This window comes from Archocentrus centrarchus, chromosome 13 (assembly GCF_007364275.1).
Source record: "Archocentrus centrarchus isolate MPI-CPG fArcCen1 chromosome 13, fArcCen1, whole genome shotgun sequence".
Taxonomy (NCBI): Eukaryota; Metazoa; Chordata; class Actinopteri; order Cichliformes; family Cichlidae; genus Archocentrus; species Archocentrus centrarchus.
Window position 1 is genome coordinate 13,179,867 of NC_044358.1, and position 18,565 is coordinate 13,198,431.

Sequence of the window (18,565 nt, forward strand, 5' to 3'; positions counted from 1 at the left end):
GTGTTCCCCTCCTAGCTGTGTGTTTTGGTTTTCTCCCAGGCTTCCGTTTGTTTTTTGCCCTGGTTGAGATTTCTGGTTTTTGTATTTTGTATTTTTCGAGTCCCGGCAAATAAACAAGTTTTACTTTACGTCTGCGTATGTCCTGCACTTGGGTCCTTCCCTCCACACACAGCCCCTCACCGTGACAGTCTTGGTCCTGGGCCAGTGTCCCAGTGTTTTGTGTTCTCTTGGTTCTGTTTCATTTATTTCTCTGATTATGTTTATTAGTTCTCTTTTGTATTCCTCTGTTTATTTCTAGTCCCTTGTTTCCCTGTGTCAAGTCTACGTGTACCTTGTCTAGTGACTTCCTGTTTTATTTTGACAGTCTTGTGTTCCCCGTGCTTTGTGTTTAGTTTTGCTTTCCCTGTTATTAGTTTCATTTGCTTCACCTGCTGTGCCCTGCTGTTTCCTCTTGCCCTGATTACCTGATGTGTATTTAAGCCCTCAGTTTTCTTCTGTTTGTTGTTGTCTGTGATCCTGTTACTGTGTGTCACTTTGCTGGTTTGTGTTTAGTCCTGGCACCCACCCATCCTTCCCACTGTAGCCCTATTATTTTGTCATTCCACAATAAACACCCTTTCAGTTAAGTTTTGACCGTGAGTCCTGCATTTTTGGGGTCTACCTGCTCCAGCCACACAGTGCACTATGACAAATGGGGGAGGACCAGCTGGGCGAGACTTTATTCTAGATTAGCAAAATATTAATCAGCCAATTTTATACAGATTAGAAGTGGGGATTTCTTCCTCGGAGGGCTGGCAGAATACACAAGTGACTTCATTTCAGGTGAGGTCAACATAACGGACATTCCTACTGTTACTGTCATATCCAAGTCCCTTGTAATGTAATTATTAATATTTTGGGCTTGTTCAGTGGTAGCTACAATTCCACATTTGTCTCCTAATAATGTATGGGGTGCTAACAGATTATATATGTGACTGATAATTGAGTACCTAAAATCAGGGTATTCTATATTTGTGTAATATTCTCTCAACTTAAAACGTATCAATGACAATTGCAAGAAAAGAACAGCCAGGCTTGGGTCAATTTATGGAAATGCCATTTTAGTCGGTGTAGCTCCTCTAATCTTACTCCAGAAGATTTGAGAACTGAAAAATCCAGGAACATGACAAATTCCCAATTTTATCCAGATATGGAGATTCCCTTTGACAAACAACCAACCAACCAATCAAACAAACAAAAAAGCAGCATAACAGAGTTTACTGTTTCGGAGCAGACGTGTGATACAAACTTTTGATATCTAGCAGTCTTTGATACTCAGGGCAAAAGACAAAATTTGACAGCGATCCAGCTTATATTATAAAAATGGGCTATCCAAGAAAAATGAGGTCTGCCTTTAATCATTAAGTGCTGACAGAAATCAACAGATGGTGCCATGGTTTATGTTGGGAAGTTTCTATCACACCCATTTATTTTTAATTTGTGAACATCTACGTGCAAAAACAAAAACCAAAAAAAAGGGGAAAAAAATGGAGGGGGACACCTGCCCAAATATTTCTGAATCCCACAGAAACAAAACAATCTTTAAGTGCTTTATGAACCTCTTAAATCACATGGCCGAATTTTACTGATCAAGAAAAAAAATCAAAGCTGTGTTCGACTTTTAAAACACAACAAATAACATAACCCTGTTCATCTCTAATTGTCACTGATTTCTGTGTTGCACAAACCTGTTAAAGTTTATAATGTGATATGAAAAATATACAAGTGCTTTAATATCACTGCATACAACTTAAACAAACAAAAAAAGACAGCCTCTGTCTTTAACGCTTTATACTGCACCTTCTCAAAGCTGATCTCCATGAAGACACTTGGATCACGACGTGTTATCAGTTCAGTTCTTGTTCCTCATGCATGCTCTCCCAGTCTCATTCTGACTAAACTGATGACAGCAGGTTTGGATTTTGATGCCCCTGTTTTCTAAAAAAATAAAATAAACCCACTCACTAACAAAAGAATACCACACTGACTGCTGCTTTCCTCCCTCCTTCATATACAAGCCTGTCTATCACCAGGGGTCAATCACAGTTTTGAAGAAGAGCACTTGCAAGTGTCATGGGAAGCTTTTTCAAAAAAATGTTACAAATTGCAGCAGCAGCTATATGTTTGATGGTGCTACGTAGTCTGGATTATGTTGTTGATTTGTGCTGATGACTATGTGAAGTTCTGATGTCCATTTTGCTACAGTACAGCCACTCGAGGACATCGAGGAGTTTACGGAAACTGTTGTGGGATTTATTGGGAAAGTTGTTGAAGACACTTCACTTAGGAGGACCATCAGGACTTTTCCCAACCAGAAGCCGTGGGTGGATAAATCTGTCCGCGACGCCCTGAGGTCCCGCACCGTTGCCTACAACTCCGGCCTCGCCTCTGGGAACATGGAGGACTACAAGGTTGCATCATACAACGTCCGCAGAGCGGTGAAAGAGGCTAAACATCGCTACGGCCGCAGACTGGAACAGCAACTACAACAGTCTGACCCCAGGGGACTGTGGCAGGGACTACGCACCATCACGGACTACAAAGCACCACACACACACCCGGTGAGTGCCGACGCTTCTCTGGCTGATGAACTCAACATCTTCTTTGCGCGCTTTGAGTCGGGAAGCCGACAGCCCGCTGCGCTCCCGGCCGGAGGGGCGGAGACACTCACTGTGACGGAGCGCGACGTGAGGAGGGCGTTTAGACGTGTAAACACCAGGAAAGCGGCTGGACCAGACGGTATTAGTGGACGTGTCCTTAAGACCTGCGCTGACCAGCTGGCACCTGTGTTTACAGTGATATTCAACCTCTCACTGAAACTGTGTGTGATTCCCACCTGCTTTAAAAAGTCCATCATAGTCCCTGTCCCAAAGAAACCACACCCCAGCAGCCCCAATTACTTCAGGCCCATAGCACTCACCTCTGTGGTGATGAAGTGTTTTGAGAGACTCATCAAGACATTCATCACCTCCTCACTGCCCACCACCCTCGACCCACTACAGTTTGCATACCGGCCAGACAGATCCACAGATGACGCCATATCCTTCCTCCTCCACAAGACCCTTTCACACATAGACACTGGTAAGGGGAACTATGTGAGAGTGCTGTTTGTAGATTACAGCTCAGCATTCAACACCATAGTTCCCTCCAGGCTGGTCTCTAAGCTGCTGGACCTGGGCCTGGGCCCATCCCTGTGCAGGTGGGTTCACAGCTTCCTGACCAGCAGACCACAGGTGGTACGAGTGGGTCACCTCACCTCATCCTCCCTCACCCTCAACACTGGATCCCCCCAAGGCTGTGTGCTCAGCCCTCTGCTGTACTCACTGTACACCCACGACTGCGAGGCCACGTCAGAGTCCAACGTCATCATCAAGTTTGCTGACGACACTGCTGTTGTGGGACTAATCTCTCACAATGAGGAGACAGCCTACAGGAGAGAGGTCTCCCGCCTGGAGAACTGGTGCCAGGAGAACCACCTCCTGCTCAACGTCAGCAAAACAAAGGAACTGATCGTAGACTTCAGCAGGAAGCAGCAGAGGGACTACCATCCACTTGTCATCAGTGGTGCTGAGGTGGAAAGAGTGGACACCTTCAAATACCTGGGAGTGACCATCTCACAGGACCTGTCCTGGACTCATCACATAAACATCACTGTGAAGAAGGCCAGACAGCGTCTCTACCTCCTCAGGCGGCTGAGAGACTTCAAGCTCCCACTCAAGGTGCTCAGGAACTTTTACACCTGCACCATTGAGAGCATCATGCGTGGGAGCATCACCACCTGGATGGGAAACTGCACCAAGCAGGACTTCATGGCCCTAAAAAGGGTGGTTCGTTCAGCTGAACGGACCATCAGAACCACCCTCCCCAACCTGCAGGACATTTACACCAAGCAGTGCAGGCTGAGGGCCATGAAGATCCTAAAACAGCCCAGCCACCCTGGACACTCTCTCTTCTCCCTGCTCCCATCAGGCCGGCGTTACCGCTGCCTGAGGGCTAAGACTGAAAGGTTGAAGAAGAGTTTTTACCCACAAGCCATCCGTCTGCTCAACTCTGAGCCCTAACTGGACCATTATTGCACAGTGTAAATATTATAATTTAAAAAGTGTGTATAGTGTATAGTATATAGAGTATAGTGTATAGTGTGAATTACTTTTTTTTATTTTTATTCTTCTTATTTATATGTGTGTGTATATAAGGTTGCAGGTACAAAATACATTTCACTGTGCATTGTACTGTGTATAACTGTGCATGTGAAAAATAAACACTATCTTATCTTATCTTATCTTAAGAAGGAGGAAACGAAAGGACGAAGGCTTTGATGTACTATGAACTTGGTGCATATCTGAGACGTTTGAAGCTGATTGAAATAGAGCATAATCGTCCAGTGGCCTTTAACCTGTCACCAGCATATGAAATGATAAAGACATTCTTGAAACATTACAAACTAGAAGAAGAAGACATGACCACACTCAGTGACCATCGTGCAATTAATACCATTGTAAAATCACGGGAGGAGACATGTAAAATTATGCATATTGTACATGATGATTTCGAAAAAATTTGGTTAAATACAAGCAATGCTGTTTTGCCAAACGCACTGAAGGATTTTATGTGGATGGTGGTCCATGAGATTCTCCCAGTCCGGGCCGTTATGCATGCAAGGGGAATGGCCCCTAACAATGTATGTCCTAGACCAGGCTGCATGCAGCCAGAATCAGTAAGACATGTTTTATGGGACTGCAAAGCTGCAGTAGATCTGTGGGCTTTAGCCGACTCCTCAAATTTCCCGCACCTTCCAGCAAAAGGGCTGCTGAGCGATCAGCTGGTGCTATATGGAATAAGTCCAAAAGAAATACAAAAGAACAATTTGATAAAATATGGCTCACAATTGTAGCGATTAACTACGCCTTGTGGATTTCAAGGAACAAGCTGGTAAGGTCACAAAGGCAGATCCCCCTGGTGGTAGCGCTGCAACTTGCTGCACACACCCGGCAAGAAGCGCTGCCACAAAGAAGAATCGCCTTTATGTGAATGCGGAGTGAGAAAATCGGGGCCACACAGAAAAGATCTCTGCGGCGGCGGCCGGGCTCTCCGGGAGAGGATGGAGGGAAGGAGCAAAGGGAGAGGATCCCCTCTGGACGTAATCCTAGGAGGTCCTCCGGTGAGGGGGTAAAACAGCATGGCTTTTAAAACGATATATTTCAATCGCCTCTTGACTAAAAAGGAATCATGTATGGATACTGTTGTTTTGATATTTGAATATTGGCTATTGTTTGATGATGTAATGAGGATATTATGTCCTTCTCCTTCTGTTCTTGTGATATAAATGTTCCTTTTTCTTTTTCCTCTACCTTTTATGAATTTGTAAATAATTTTGATTAATAATAAAAAAAAAAAAAAAAAAAAAAAAAAAAAAAAATCTGTTCTTATCAGTTTAATATCTGATACGCCCCTGATGCGGGGGCGACATATTAAATGCATTTTTAGAATAGGGAGCCGAATAAGGGGCTCGCTCCATCCGCTCCACGCATCGACCCGGTATTGCAGCGCCTCTGGGAACGGTGCCCTCTCCGCTGACCTTGTGGAAAAGCAAAAATTCGAGGCCGTTTGAGGTCATCTGCAGCCACGGGCGGCGGAAGTCTCGTGAAGCTTTCGATCCAGTTGGTTCAAGGAAAGGTTCGTTTATCGTCAAAGTATCCTCGGGCGAGGTGCTGAGCCCCGACGTGCTCCAAGTGTGTCCGTCGCAGTGTGAATGTGCGCGCAAATGTTAGATGGACAGCACTTAGCGCGTAGTGTGAATGGGCGAGTGAGACACATTGTATGAAGGCACTTTGAGCGCTCGAGCACAGTGGAAGAGCGCTGCAAGAGAACCAGTCCATTTACCCTTTGGTCTCCAGTCGTGGGTCCGCCACAAACAGCCAGGCCTGATTTTTACTGCTACGGAGACGAGCAGGCGGGGCCCGAGTTCTGCAAACCAAACAGAGGCCACCATGACGCCGGTGGCCGGGACTAGGCATCACTATGGCCTCTGGGGAGGCGAGAGAGACACGCTTTCTGGCTCCTCTTCATAACGCACAAGTCTTTCGCCTTTTACTAAAGACTTCCGTGGAGAGCGATGCTAAGCGAGTTGTGCTTATTTTTGGGGGGCTCTGCCACCTGGCCGGGCCATCTTCTTTTTGTTTTTAAAGGAAAAAAAAAAGACACGCACGGACGTAAGCGAGCACAGAGGCACGACAGGCCTCTCGTGTGCTCGCTGTGGCTAAGTGTGGGCGGAGCTTCGAGGTCAAAGCTGCCTCCCTGGGAGCCAATTGAAATAGCGCACCGTCACAAGCGAGACGTGTCCCGGGAAGGCGGCCCAGCCAGGAAGACGAAGGAGCCCATCGCTTCTCGGCCTTTTGGCTAAGATCAAGTGTAGTATCTGTTCTTATCAGTTTAATATCTGATACGCCCCTGATGCGGGGGCGACATATTAAATGCATTTTTAGAATAGGGAGCCGAATAAGGGGCTCGCTCCATCCGCTCCACGCATCGACCCGGTATTGCAGCGCCTCCGGGAACGGTGCCCTCTCCGCTGACCTTGTGGAAAAGCAAAAAGTCGAGGCCGTTTGAGGTCATCTGCAGCCACGGGCGGCGGAAGTCTCGTGAAGCTTTCGATCCAGTTGGTTCAAGGAAAGGTTCGTTTATCGTCAAAGTATCCTCGGGCGAGGTGCTGAGCCCCGACGTGCTCCAAGTGTGTCCGTCGCAGTGTGAATGTGCGCGCAAATGTTAGATGGACAGCACTTAGCGCGTAGTGTGAATGGGCGAGTGAGACACATTGTATGAAGGCACTTTGAGCGCTCGAGCACAGTGGAAGAGCGCTGCAAGAGAACCAGTCCATTTACCCTTTGGTCTCCAGTCGTGGGTCCGCCACAAACAGCCAGGCCTGATTTTTACTGCTACGGAGACGAGCAGGCGGGGCCCGAGTTCTGCAAACCAAACAGGGGCCACCATGACCCCGGTGGCCGGGACTAGGCATCACTATGGCCTCCGGGGAGGCGAGAGAGACTCGCTTTCTGGCTCCTCTTCATAATGCACAAGTCTTTCGCCTTTTACTAAAGACTTCCGTGGAGCGCGATGCTAAGCGAGTTGTGCTTATTTTTGGGGGGCTCTGCCACCTGGCCGGGCCATCTTCTTTTTGTTTTTAAAGGAAAAAAAAAGACACGCACGGACGTAAGCGAGCACAGAGGCACGACAGGCCTCTCGTGTGCTCGCTGTGGCTAAGTGTGGGCGGAGCTTCGAGGTCAAAGCTGCCTCCCTGGGAGCCAATTGAAATAGCGCACCGTCACAAGCGAGACGTGTCCCGGGAAGGCGGCCCAGCCAGAAAGACGAAGGAGCCCATCGCTTCTCGGCCTTTTGGCTAAGATCAAGTGTAGTATCTGTTCTTATCAGTTTAATATCTGATACGCCCCTGATGCGGGGGCGACATATTAAATGCATTTTTAGAATAGGGAGCCGAATAAGGGGCTCGCTCCATCCGCTCCACGCATCGACCCGGTATTGCAGCGCCTCCGGGAACGGTGCCCTCTCTGCTGACCTTGTGGAAAAGCAAAAAGTCGAGGCCGTTTGAGGTCATCTGCAGCCACGGGCGGCGGAAGTCTCGTGAAGCTTTCGATCCAGTTGGTTCAAGGAAAGGTTCGTTTATCGTCAAAGTATCCTCGGGCGAGGTGCTGAGCTCCGACGTGCTCCAAGTGTGTCCGTCGCAGTGTGAATGTGCGCGCAAATGTTAGATGGACAGCACTTAGCGCGTAGTGTGAATGGGCGAGTGAGACACATTGTATGAAGGCACTTTGAGCGCTCGAGCACAATGGAAGAGCGCTGCAAGAGAACCAGTCCATTTACCCTTTGGTCTCCAGTCGTGGGTCCGCCACAAACAGCCAGGCCTGATTTTTACTGCTACGGAGACGAGCAGGCGGGGCCCGAGTTCTGCAAACCAAACAGGGGCCACCATGACCCCGGTGGCCGGGACTAGGCATCACTATGGCCTCCGGGGAGGTGAGAGAGACACGCTTTCTGGCTCCTCTTCATAACGCACAAGTCTTTCGCCTTTTACTAAAGACTTCCGTGGAGAGCGATGCTAAGCGAGTTGTGCTTATTTTTGGGGGGCTCTGCCACCTGGCCGGGCCATCTTCTTTTTGTTTTTAAAGGAAAAAAAAAAGACACGCACGGACGTAAGCGAGCACAGAGGCACGACAGGCCTCTCGTGTGCTCGCTGTGGCTAAGTGTGGGCGGAGCTTCGAGGTCAAAGCTGCCTCCCTGGGAGCCAATTGAAATAGCGCACCGTCACAAGCGAGACGTGTCCCGGGAAGGCGGCCCAGCCAGGAAGACGAAGGAGCCCATCGCTTCTCGGCCTTTTGGCTAAGATCAAGTGTAGTATCTGTTCTTATCAGTTTAATATCTGATACGCCCCTGATGCGGGGGCGACATATTAAATGCATTTTTAGAATAGGGAGCCGAATAAGGGGCTCGCTCCATCCGCTCCACGCATCGACCCGGTATTGCAGCGCCTCCGGGAACGGTGCCCTCTCTGCTGACCTTGTGGAAAAGCAAAAAGTCGAGGCCGTTTGAGGTCATCTGCAGCCACGGGCGGCAGAAGTCTCGTGAAGCTTTCGATCCAGTTGGTTCAAGGAAAGGTTCGTTTATCGTCAAAGTATCCTCGGGCGAGGTGCTGAGCCCCGACGTGCTCCAAGTGTGTCCGTCGCAGTGTGAATGTGCGCGCAAATGTTAGATGGACAGCACTTAGTGTGTAGTGTGAATGGGCGAGTGAGACACATTGTATGAAGGCACTTTGAGCGCTCGAGCACAATGGAAGAGCGCTGCAAGAGAACCAGTCCATTTACCCTTTGGTCTCCAGTCGTGGGTCCGCCACAAACAGCCAGGCCTGATTTTTACTGCTACGGAGACGAGCAGGCGGGGCCCGAGTTCTGCAAACCAAACAGGGGCCACCATGACCCCGGTGGCCGGGACTAGGCATCACTATGGCCTCCGGGGAGGCGAGAGAGACACGCTTTCTGGCTCCTCTTCATAACGCACAAGTCTTTCGCCTTTTACTAAAGACTTCCGTGGAGAGCGATGCTAAGCGAGTTGTGCTTATTTTTGGGGGGCTCTGCCACCTGGCCGGGCCATCTTCTTTTTGTTTTTAAAGGAAAAAAAAAAGACACGCATGGACGTAAGCGAGCACAGAGGCACGACAGGCCTCTCGTGTGCTCGCTGTGGCTAAGTGTGGGCGGAGCTTCGAGGTCAAAGCTGCCTCCCTGGGAGCCAATTGAAATAGCGCACCGTCACAAGCGAGACGTGTCCCGGGAAGGAGGCCCAGCCAGAAAGACGAAGGAGCCCATCGCTTCTCGGCCTTTTGGCTAAGATCAAGTGTAGTATCTGTTCTTATCAGTAGAAGTAGAAGAAGGAGAAGGAGACGGAGGAGGCAGCTTTTGGTTTGGCGACGCGGTGTGCTTTGGAGAGTGGCTCCAATCCTTAGAGAGAATTTCCTGGGATCATTACCATCTGGAAGAGGACCATCACAGGGAAGTACAACCTTTTTCCTTTGACTCCTACAAGCTTCCCTCCTGTGTCTGGGGGACCCCCCCCCTCACACTAGGATGGCAGCTCCCCAAACAGGTGTCAGAAGACACCAAAGTGTACGTTTCCTCTTTAAAGAGGAAAATGGGATAACATTTGAAATGTCAAGAATAGATTTCTCACGAAAACTGATTCAGAAGGTTCTAGATTTCACTGCAGACGACATAAATTGCATCATTGCGCTCCCTCAGAAAAAGGGTTTTGATGTGAGCTTCATGACAGCGGCAAAGTTAAGAGAATTTTGGTTGAGGTTTGAAAAAGTGAAGGAAAAGTTCTCCATCTTTCAGGTGGAAAAATTGACTGACTACATGTCGAAAATGGTTATTGTTAAAATGTTTAATGAAACGGTAAACCCAGAGGACATAAAAGTATGGTTGGGGAGATTTTGTACAGTGAAAGGACCACCGGTGAAGGTACGGGATATAGATGGGATTTGGAACTGTGCGTGGAGAGTACCCGTACAGCAATGGCAGGACTCACATGGTTACAATGGTTTGAAACACATACCACAAATGATTGTATTGGGTGAGAATAGAGGCTACATATATTATCAAGGACAACCAAAGGAATGCCGTAGGTGTGGGGAACAAGGTCACTTGGTGGAGGCATGCACACAGGTGATATGTAGAAAGTGTAGACAAATAGGGCACACAGTGGAGAATTGCACAAACAATAGAACATGTAATTTATGTGGGAAAGACGACCACCTCTTTCGAAACTGTCCAAAGTCTTTTGCAAACAGGCTGAAGGCAGCGAGGAGAGAGGAGGAAAAAGAAGAGGAAGCAAACATTGTGAGTAATCAGCTTGATTTGATACCTGGTGAGGTAATTGACTCCCTGAGAGAAGAGATGATTGAAGAACAAGGAAAAGGTGCTCCAAGTGAACCACAACGAGAGAGCTACCCTCAATCTAGTGAATCTGAAAGTGATACACAAGTAAGTAAGGATGTGTCTGAAACGAGTGTAAATAAAGGAACTGATAAACAAGAGGAAGATTGTGAAGAAAGGATAGACCCTAAACAAGTTAAGAGAGGAGTCCCAGAATCCTCTCTGGAGGGACAAGATTTAGTGGAAAAGAAAGGTCGGTATGGTGAAAGCTCTGACGACTCAGAAATTGATAACTCACGATGCTTTCCTATGGATTCACCAAATGAATTGTCCTTTTTGACAATTTCCCTACAATCAACCCCTAAAGAGAGAAGGACGATGAACGAGGCAATGAGGGTTAGAGTAGAACCAGGAAGCGAACTAGAGATGTTATCTCCAGAACAAGAGGCAGAAAGAGAAATGGAAATAAAGTCAGAACTGACTTCGCAAGAAATACAGAAAGCTCCTTGAAAAGTATATAAAAAAAAAATATTGTACTTCATTAAAAGAAGGCATAGAAAAAAGGGGACAAAAAATGTGTAAACTAAAATTTGACTACATTCTTGTCATTATTTTAGTGATGACGCTGACTATAGCCACAATAAATGTAAGGAGTATATATTCGATGCTGAGAGCGCAGTGTATTTTCTCCTTTTTAGAGAACATTGAGGCAGATGTAATCTGCCTCCAGGAATGTGGTATGCCGTATCAGAAAAACTATAGCAGATGGGAAGATAAGTGGCGTTACAAATCAATATGGTCAGGATCGGATGAAAATAGAAATGATGGAGTGGCAATCTTGGTAAATAGTTCAAGATTAAAAATAAAGGAAACTAAAGTGATCAGAGATGGTAGAGCCATAATGGCAGTGGTAAGTTACGCGGGAACAGACATAAAAATCTTAAATATTTATGCATACAATGAAGTACAAGATAGATATAAGCTATTTTGTGACTTGGAACTATATTTAGTTGGAAGAATGCCCTTGGTTATGTGTGGAGACCTTAACTGTGTTTTAAGAAAGGAGGACAGGAAAAATACAGGTGAAGAGTTCAAAAGAGATAAGACTTCTTACTTCTTACAGAAATTATGTACGGACTTTAAGTTAGAAGATATTGTTAAAAGTACCCACCCCGACCAACAGGTTTTCACATGGTACAGTGCTGATGGGAAAAGAGCATCACGCATAGACCATTTTTTTATAAGACAGTGTCGAGCAACAAATGCCCGACTGATTCCTGTTTTTTTTTCAGACCATGTAATGATACAATGTACTTTACTTTTATCAAAGAATAGAATGTATGGAAAGGGTTGTTGGAAATTAAATTGTGCTTTATTAGAAGACCCGGAAATCGTTAAAAAATACCGAAAATTATATGAAAATTGGCAAACAATACAAGAGTTATGCGAATCTAGACTGCAATGGTGGGAAATGATAAAGAAAAGAACGCGTAGTTTTTTCATACACGAAGGAAAGGAAAAGAGAAATAAAGACAAGAAAAAAATACTGATTTTACAGAAAAGATTACAGTGCTATTATAGATTGCAGACACAAGGTTTAGATTTCAACGAGGATATAATATTGATCAAAAAAGAGATGAAGAGAATAGCAGAAGAGGAAGGAAAAGGACTGATAATTAGAAGTAGAGAAAAAGAACTTGAAGAAGGGGAAAAGTGTACAAGATACTTTTTCAAAAAAGTGATGGAAGGAAAGGATGAAATAACGGAATTAAAACATAAGGATGGGAATATGGTAAATGAAATCGAAGGCCTAAAGGAAATAGTGGAGGATTATTATGGAGATTTGTACAGTTTCCAACCGACAGAAGATGTAATAGTAACAGAGACGCTACAGAGAATTGTAAAAGAGGTACAGGCTGAGAATGTTCTTGAACGGGACTTTGATTTAACTGAATTAACAAAATGTATGAAATCTTTCCGAAAAAGCAAGAGTCCAGGGATAGATGGGCTCCCGATTGAATATTATGCAGTCTTTTGGGATCTTCTTGCCCCAGATCTATTAGAAATTTATAGTGAATTCAATACGATGACGCGATTACCAGAGAGCTTTACAATAGCTCTAGTTAAGTTAATATATAAAAAAGATGATAAGGCTGAATTAAAGAATTGGAGACCAATCTCATTACTGAATGTAGACTGTAAACTTTTTAGTAAGCTCTTAGCGAATAGAGCGACCATTGTTTTAAAGCACGTGATACATCCAGATCAAACATGTGCTGTTTCTGGACGGAAAATCACAGATGGTTTAATTTTGATAAGAGACATAATACATTTTACACTAGACCGTGATATAAAAGTTATGATATTGAACTTAGACTTTGAAAAAGCTTTTGATAGAATTTCACATACATATTTAATTAAGGTATTGGAAAAAATGAAGTTTCCTGAAAGATTTATACGGTGGATAAAACTGTTATATACAGATATTACTAGCCAATTTATGGTACAAGGATTTCTGACAAAAAATATTAAAATCTTGAGAGGTTTGAGACAAGGGTGTCCTCTGTCAGCTCTGCTTTACATCATTTGTATAGAACCTTTGGCACAAATAATAAGAGATGATCCATGGATAAAAGGCTTTGAAATACCAGGAAGTAAAGGTTTAACAGCAAAATGTATTTTATACATGGATGATATTAATATAATTTGTGTGGATACATGGTCTGCTAAAAGGGTCTTTGATGTTGTAGAACGATTTAGCCAAGCATCTGGATCAAAAATAAATAGAGAAAAAACACAAGTTTTAATGTATGGATCATGGACGAAAAAGGAAAGATTAGACTGGAAAGGAAGTAATATTAATAGAAAGATATTGGGAATAAAATTCGATAAGGATGGTGGAGGTAGACAAAATTGGGTTGATATAACATTAAAAGCTAAAAAGTGCTTTGCGTTTTGGAACTTAAGAACTCTGACCATGGAGGGTAAAATTCTAATAATAAAAACAGTGATGATATCATTAATGAGACTAACAGGTGTTGTTTTTCTTCCACCTAGAGAGATCCTTTTAAAATTGGAACGAAGCATGTTCTACTTTTTATGGAATACAAAATGGGAAAGGCTAAAAGACAGATAATGAAGAAGGAGAAGAAGAAAGGCGGAAAAAACGTTCCTGACTTACACCTCATTCTGGGAGGACACTATACAGCACTGCACATGAAGATGGTGACGCAAGAAGGAGGAAACGAAAGGACGAAGGCTTTGATGTACTATGAACTTGGTGCATATCTGAGACGTTTGAAGCTGATTGAAATAGAGCATAATCGTCCAGTGGCCTTTAACCTGTCACCAGCATATGAAATGATAAAGACATTCTTGAAACATTACAAACTAGAAGAAGAAGACATGACCACACTCAGTGACCATCGTGCAATTAATACCATTGTAAAATCACGGGAGGAGACATGTAAAATTATGCATATTGTACATGATGATTTCGAAAAAATTTGGTTAAATACAAGCAATGCTGTTTTGCCAAACGCACTGAAGGATTTTATGTGGATGGTGGTCCATGAGATTCTCCCAGTCCGGGCCGTTATGCATGCAAGGGGAATGGCCCCTAACAATGTATGTCCTAGACCAGGCTGCATGCAGCCAGAATCAGTAAGACATGTTTTATGGGACTGCAAAGCTGCAGTAGATCTGTGGGCTTTAGCCGACTCCTCAAATTTCCTGCACCTTCCAGCAAAAGGGCTGCTGAGCGATCAGCTGGTGCTATATGGAATAAGTCCAAAAGAAATACAAAAAGAACAATTTGATAAAATATGGCTCACAATTGTAGCGATTAACTACGCCTTGTGGATATCAAGGAACAAGCTGGTAAGGTCACAAAGGCAGATCCCCCTGGTGGTAGCGCTGCAACTTGCTGCACGCACCCGGCAAGAAGCGCTGCCACAAAGAAGAATCGCCTTTATGTGAATGCGGAGGGAGAAAATCGGGGCCACACAGAAAAGATCTCTGCGGCGGCGGCCGGGCTCTCCGGGAGAGGATGGAGGGAAGGAGCAAAGGGAGAGGATCCCCTCTGGACGTAATCCTAGGAGGTCCTCCGGTGAGGGGGTAAAACAGCATGGCTTTTAAAACGATATATTTCAATCGCCTCTTGACTAAAAAGGAATCATGTATGGATACTGTTGTTTTGATATTTGAATATTGACTATTGTTTGATGATGTAATGAGGATATTATGTCCTTCTCCTTCTGTTCTTGTGATATAAATGTTCCTTTTCTTTTTCCTCTACCTTTTATGAATTTGTAAATAATTTTGATTAATAATAAAAAAAAAAAAAAAAAAAAAAAAAAAAAAATCTGTTCTTATCAGTTTAATATCTGATACGCCCCTGATGCGGGGGCGACATATTAAATGCATTTTTAGAATAGGGAGCCGAATAAAGGGCTCGCTCCATCCGCTCCACGCATCGACCCGGTATTGCAGCGCCTCCGGGAACGGTGCCCTCTCCGCTGACCTTGTGGAAAAGCAAAAAGTCGAGGCCGTTTGAGGTCATCTGCAGCCACGGGCGGCGGAAGTCTCGTGAAGCTTTCGATCCAGTTGGTTCAAGGAAAGGTTCGTTTATCGTCAAAGTATCCTCGGGCGAGGTGCTGAGCCCCGACGTGCTCCAAGTGTGTCCGTCGCAGTGTGAATGTGCGCGCAAATGTTAGATGGACAGCACTTAGCGCGTAGTGTGAATGGGCGAGTGAGACACATTGTATGAAGGCACTTTGAGCGCTCGAGCACAGTGGAAGAGCGCTGCAAGAGAACCAGTCCATTTACCCTTTGGTCTCCAGTCGTGGGTCCGCCACAAACAGCCAGGCCTGATTTTTACTGCTACGGACACGAGCAGGCGGGGCCCGAGTTCTGCAAACCAAACAGGGGCCACCATGACGCCGGTGGCCGGAACTAGGCATCACTCTGGCCTCTGGGGAGGCGAGAGAGACACGCTTTCTGGCTTCTCTTCATAACGCACAAGTCTTTCGCCTTTTACTAAAGACTTCCGTGGAGAGCGATGCTAAGCGAGTTGTGCTTATTTTTGGGGGGCTCTGCCACCCTGGCTGGGCCATCTTCTTTTTGTTTTTAAAGGAAAAAAAAAAGACACGCACGGACGTAAGCGAGCACAGAGGCACGACAGGCCTCTCGTGTGCTCGCTGTGGCTAAGTGTGGGTGGAGCTTCGAGGTCAAAGCTGCCTCCCTGGGAGCCAATTGAAATAGCGCACCGTCACAAGCGAGACGTGTCCCGGGAAGGCGGCCCAGCCAGGAAGACGAAGGAGCCCATCGCTTCTCGGCCTTTTGGCTAAGATCAAGTGTAGTATCTGTTCTTATCAGTAGAAGTAGAAGAAGGAGACGGAGGAGGCAGCTTTTGGTTTGGCGACGCGGTGTGCTTTGGAGAGTGGCTCCAATCCTTAGAGAGAATTTCCTGGGATCATTACCATCTGGAAGAGGACCATCACAGGGAAGTACAACCTTTTTCCTTTGACTCCTACAAGCTTCCCTCCTGTGTCTGGGGGTCCCCCCCCCCCTCACACTAGGATGGCAGCTCCCCAAACAGGTGTCAGAAGACACCAAAGTGTACGCTTCCTCTTTAAAGAGGAAAATGGGATAACATTTGAAATGTCAAGAATAGATTTCTCACGAAAACTGATTCAGAAGGTTCTAGATTTCACTGCAGACGACATAAATTGCATCATTGCGCTCCCTCAGAAAAAGGGTTTTGATGTGAGCTTCATGACAGCGGCAAAGTTAAGGGAATTTTGGTTGAGGTTTGAAAAAGTGAAGGAAAAGTTCTCCATCTTTCAGGTGGAAAAATTGACTGACTACATGTCGAAAATGGTTATTGTTAAAATGTTTAATGAAACGGTAAACCCAGAGGACATAAAAGTATGGTTGGGGAGATTTTGTACAGTGAAAGGACCACCGGTGAAGGTACGGGATATAGATGGGATTTGGAACTGTGCGTGGAGAGTACCCGTACAGCAATGGCAGGACTCACATGGTTACAATGGTTTGAAACACATACCACAAATGATTGTATTGGGTGAGAATAGAGGCTACATATATTATCAAGGACAACCAAAGGAATGCCGTAGGTGTGGGGAACAAGGTCACTTGGTGGAGGCATGCACACAGGTGATATGTAGAAAGTGTAGACAAATAGGGCACACAGTGGAGAATTGCACAAACAATAGAACATGTAATTTATGTGGGAAAGACGACCACCTCTTTCGAAACTGTCCAAAGTCTTTTGCAAACAGGCTGAAGGCAGCGAGGAGAGAGGAGGAAAAAGAAGAGGAAGCAAACATTGTGAGTAATCAGCTTGATTTGATACCTGGTGAGGTAATTGACTCCCTGAGAGAAGAGATGATTGAAGAACAAGGAAAAGGTGCTCCAAGTGAACCACAACGAGAGAGCTACCCTCAATCTAGTGAATCTGAAAGTGATACACAAGTAAGTAAGGATGTGTCTGAAACGAGTGTAAATAAAGGAACTGATAAACAAGAGGAAGATTGTGAAGAAAGGATAGACCCTAAACAAGTTAAGAGAGGAGTCCCAGAATCCTCTCTGGAGGTACAAGATTTAGTGGAAAAGAAAGGTCGGTATGGTGAAAGCTCTGACGACTCAGAAATTGATAACTCACGATGCTTTCCTATGGATTCACCAAATGAATTGTCCTTTTTGACAATTTCCCTACAATCAACCCCTAAAGAGAGAAGGACGATGAACGAGGCAATGAGGGTTAGAGTAGAACCAGGAAGCGAACTAGAGATGTTATCTCCAGAACAAGAGGCAGAAAGAGAATGGAAATAAAGTCAGAACTGACTTCGCAAGAAATACAGAAAGCTCCTTGAAAAGTATATAAAAAAAAATATTGTACTTCATTAAAGAAGGCATAGAAAAAAGGGGACAAAAATGTGTAAACTAAAATTTGACTACATTCTTGTCATTATTTTAGTGATGACGCTGACTATAGCCACAATAAATGTAAGGAGTATATATTCGATGCTGAGAGCGCAGTGTATTTTCTCCTTTTTAGAGAACATTGAGGCAGATGTAATCTGCCTCCAGGAATGTGGTATGCCGTATCAGAAAAACTATAGCAGATGGGAAGATAAGTGGCGTTACAAATCAATATGGTCAGGATCGGATGAAAATAGAAATGATGGAGTGGCAATCTTGGTAAATAGTTCAAGATTAAAAATAAAGGAAACTAAAGTGATCAGAGATGGTAGAGCCATAATGGCAGTGGTAAGTTACGCGGGAACAGACATAAAAATCTTAAATATTTATGCATACAATGAAGTACAAGATAGATATAAGCTATTTTGTGACTTGGAACTATATTTAGTTGGAAGAATGCCCTTGGTTATGTGTGGAGACCTTAACTGTGTTTTAAGAAAGGAGGACAGGAAAAATACAGGTGAAGAGTTCAAAAGAGATAAGACTTCTTACTTCTTACAGAAATTATGTACGGACTTTAAGTTAGAAGATATTGTTAAAAGTACCCACCCCGACCAACAGGTTTTCACATGGTACAGTGCTGATGGGAAAAGAGCATCACGCATAGACCATTTTTTTATAAGACAGTGTCGAGCAACAAATGCCCGACTGATTCCTGTTTTTTTTTCAGACCATGTAATGATACAATGTACTTTACTTTTATCAAAGAATAGAATGTATGGAAAGGGTTGTTGGAAATTAAATTGTGCTTTATTAGAAGACCCGGAAATCGTTAAAAATACCGAAAATTATATGAAAATTGGCAAACAATACAAGAGTTATGCGAATCTAGACTGCAATGGTGGGAAATGATAAAGAAAAGAACGCGTAGTTTTTTCATACACGAAGGAAAGGAAAAGAGAAATAAAGACAGAAAAAATACTGATTTTACAGAAAAGATTACAGTGCTATTATAGATTGCAGACACAAGGTTTAGATTTCAACGAGGATATAATATTGATCAAAAAAGAGATGAAGAGAATAGCAGAAGAGGAAGGAAAAGGACTGATAATTAGAAGTAGAGAAAAAGAACTTGAAGAAGG

The 18,565-nt window shown here is 44.6% G+C and overlaps 8 non-coding genes and 4 pseudogenes across 8 annotated transcripts; all 12 read left to right on the forward strand.

Moving 5' to 3' along the window:
• The first annotated feature begins 5,386 nt into the window (after positions 1-5,386).
• Positions 5,387-5,611, forward strand: LOC115791307 (uncharacterized; annotated as a pseudogene).
• Positions 5,612-6,088: 477 nt separating this feature from the next.
• LOC115791331 (U5 spliceosomal RNA) lies at positions 6,089-6,205 on the forward strand. Its single transcript, XR_004020876.1, has one exon. It is a non-coding gene; the product is annotated as a U5 spliceosomal RNA (small nuclear RNA).
• A 213-nt stretch (positions 6,206-6,418) lies between these two features.
• On the forward strand, positions 6,419-6,609 carry LOC115791380 (U2 spliceosomal RNA). Its single transcript, XR_004020922.1, has one exon. It is a non-coding gene; the product is annotated as a U2 spliceosomal RNA (small nuclear RNA).
• A 477-nt stretch (positions 6,610-7,086) lies between these two features.
• On the forward strand, positions 7,087-7,203 carry LOC115791353 (U5 spliceosomal RNA). The gene has a single exon (XR_004020896.1). It is a non-coding gene; the product is annotated as a U5 spliceosomal RNA (small nuclear RNA).
• A 212-nt stretch (positions 7,204-7,415) lies between these two features.
• On the forward strand, positions 7,416-7,606 carry LOC115791378 (U2 spliceosomal RNA). The gene has a single exon (XR_004020920.1). It is a non-coding gene; the product is annotated as a U2 spliceosomal RNA (small nuclear RNA).
• Positions 7,607-8,083: 477 nt separating this feature from the next.
• LOC115791332 (U5 spliceosomal RNA) lies at positions 8,084-8,200 on the forward strand. Its single transcript, XR_004020877.1, has one exon. It is a non-coding gene; the product is annotated as a U5 spliceosomal RNA (small nuclear RNA).
• A 213-nt stretch (positions 8,201-8,413) lies between these two features.
• LOC115791379 (U2 spliceosomal RNA) lies at positions 8,414-8,604 on the forward strand. Its single transcript, XR_004020921.1, has one exon. It is a non-coding gene; the product is annotated as a U2 spliceosomal RNA (small nuclear RNA).
• A 477-nt stretch (positions 8,605-9,081) lies between these two features.
• LOC115791333 (U5 spliceosomal RNA) lies at positions 9,082-9,198 on the forward strand. The gene has a single exon (XR_004020878.1). It is a non-coding gene; the product is annotated as a U5 spliceosomal RNA (small nuclear RNA).
• A 213-nt stretch (positions 9,199-9,411) lies between these two features.
• Positions 9,412-9,505, forward strand: LOC115791314 (uncharacterized; annotated as a pseudogene).
• Positions 9,506-14,771: 5,266 nt separating this feature from the next.
• LOC115791308 (uncharacterized) lies at positions 14,772-14,994 on the forward strand (annotated as a pseudogene).
• A 477-nt stretch (positions 14,995-15,471) lies between these two features.
• On the forward strand, positions 15,472-15,589 carry LOC115791325 (U5 spliceosomal RNA). Its single transcript, XR_004020871.1, has one exon. It is a non-coding gene; the product is annotated as a U5 spliceosomal RNA (small nuclear RNA).
• Positions 15,590-15,802: 213 nt separating this feature from the next.
• Positions 15,803-15,890, forward strand: LOC115791312 (uncharacterized; annotated as a pseudogene).
• The last annotated feature ends 2,675 nt before the right edge of the window (positions 15,891-18,565 follow it).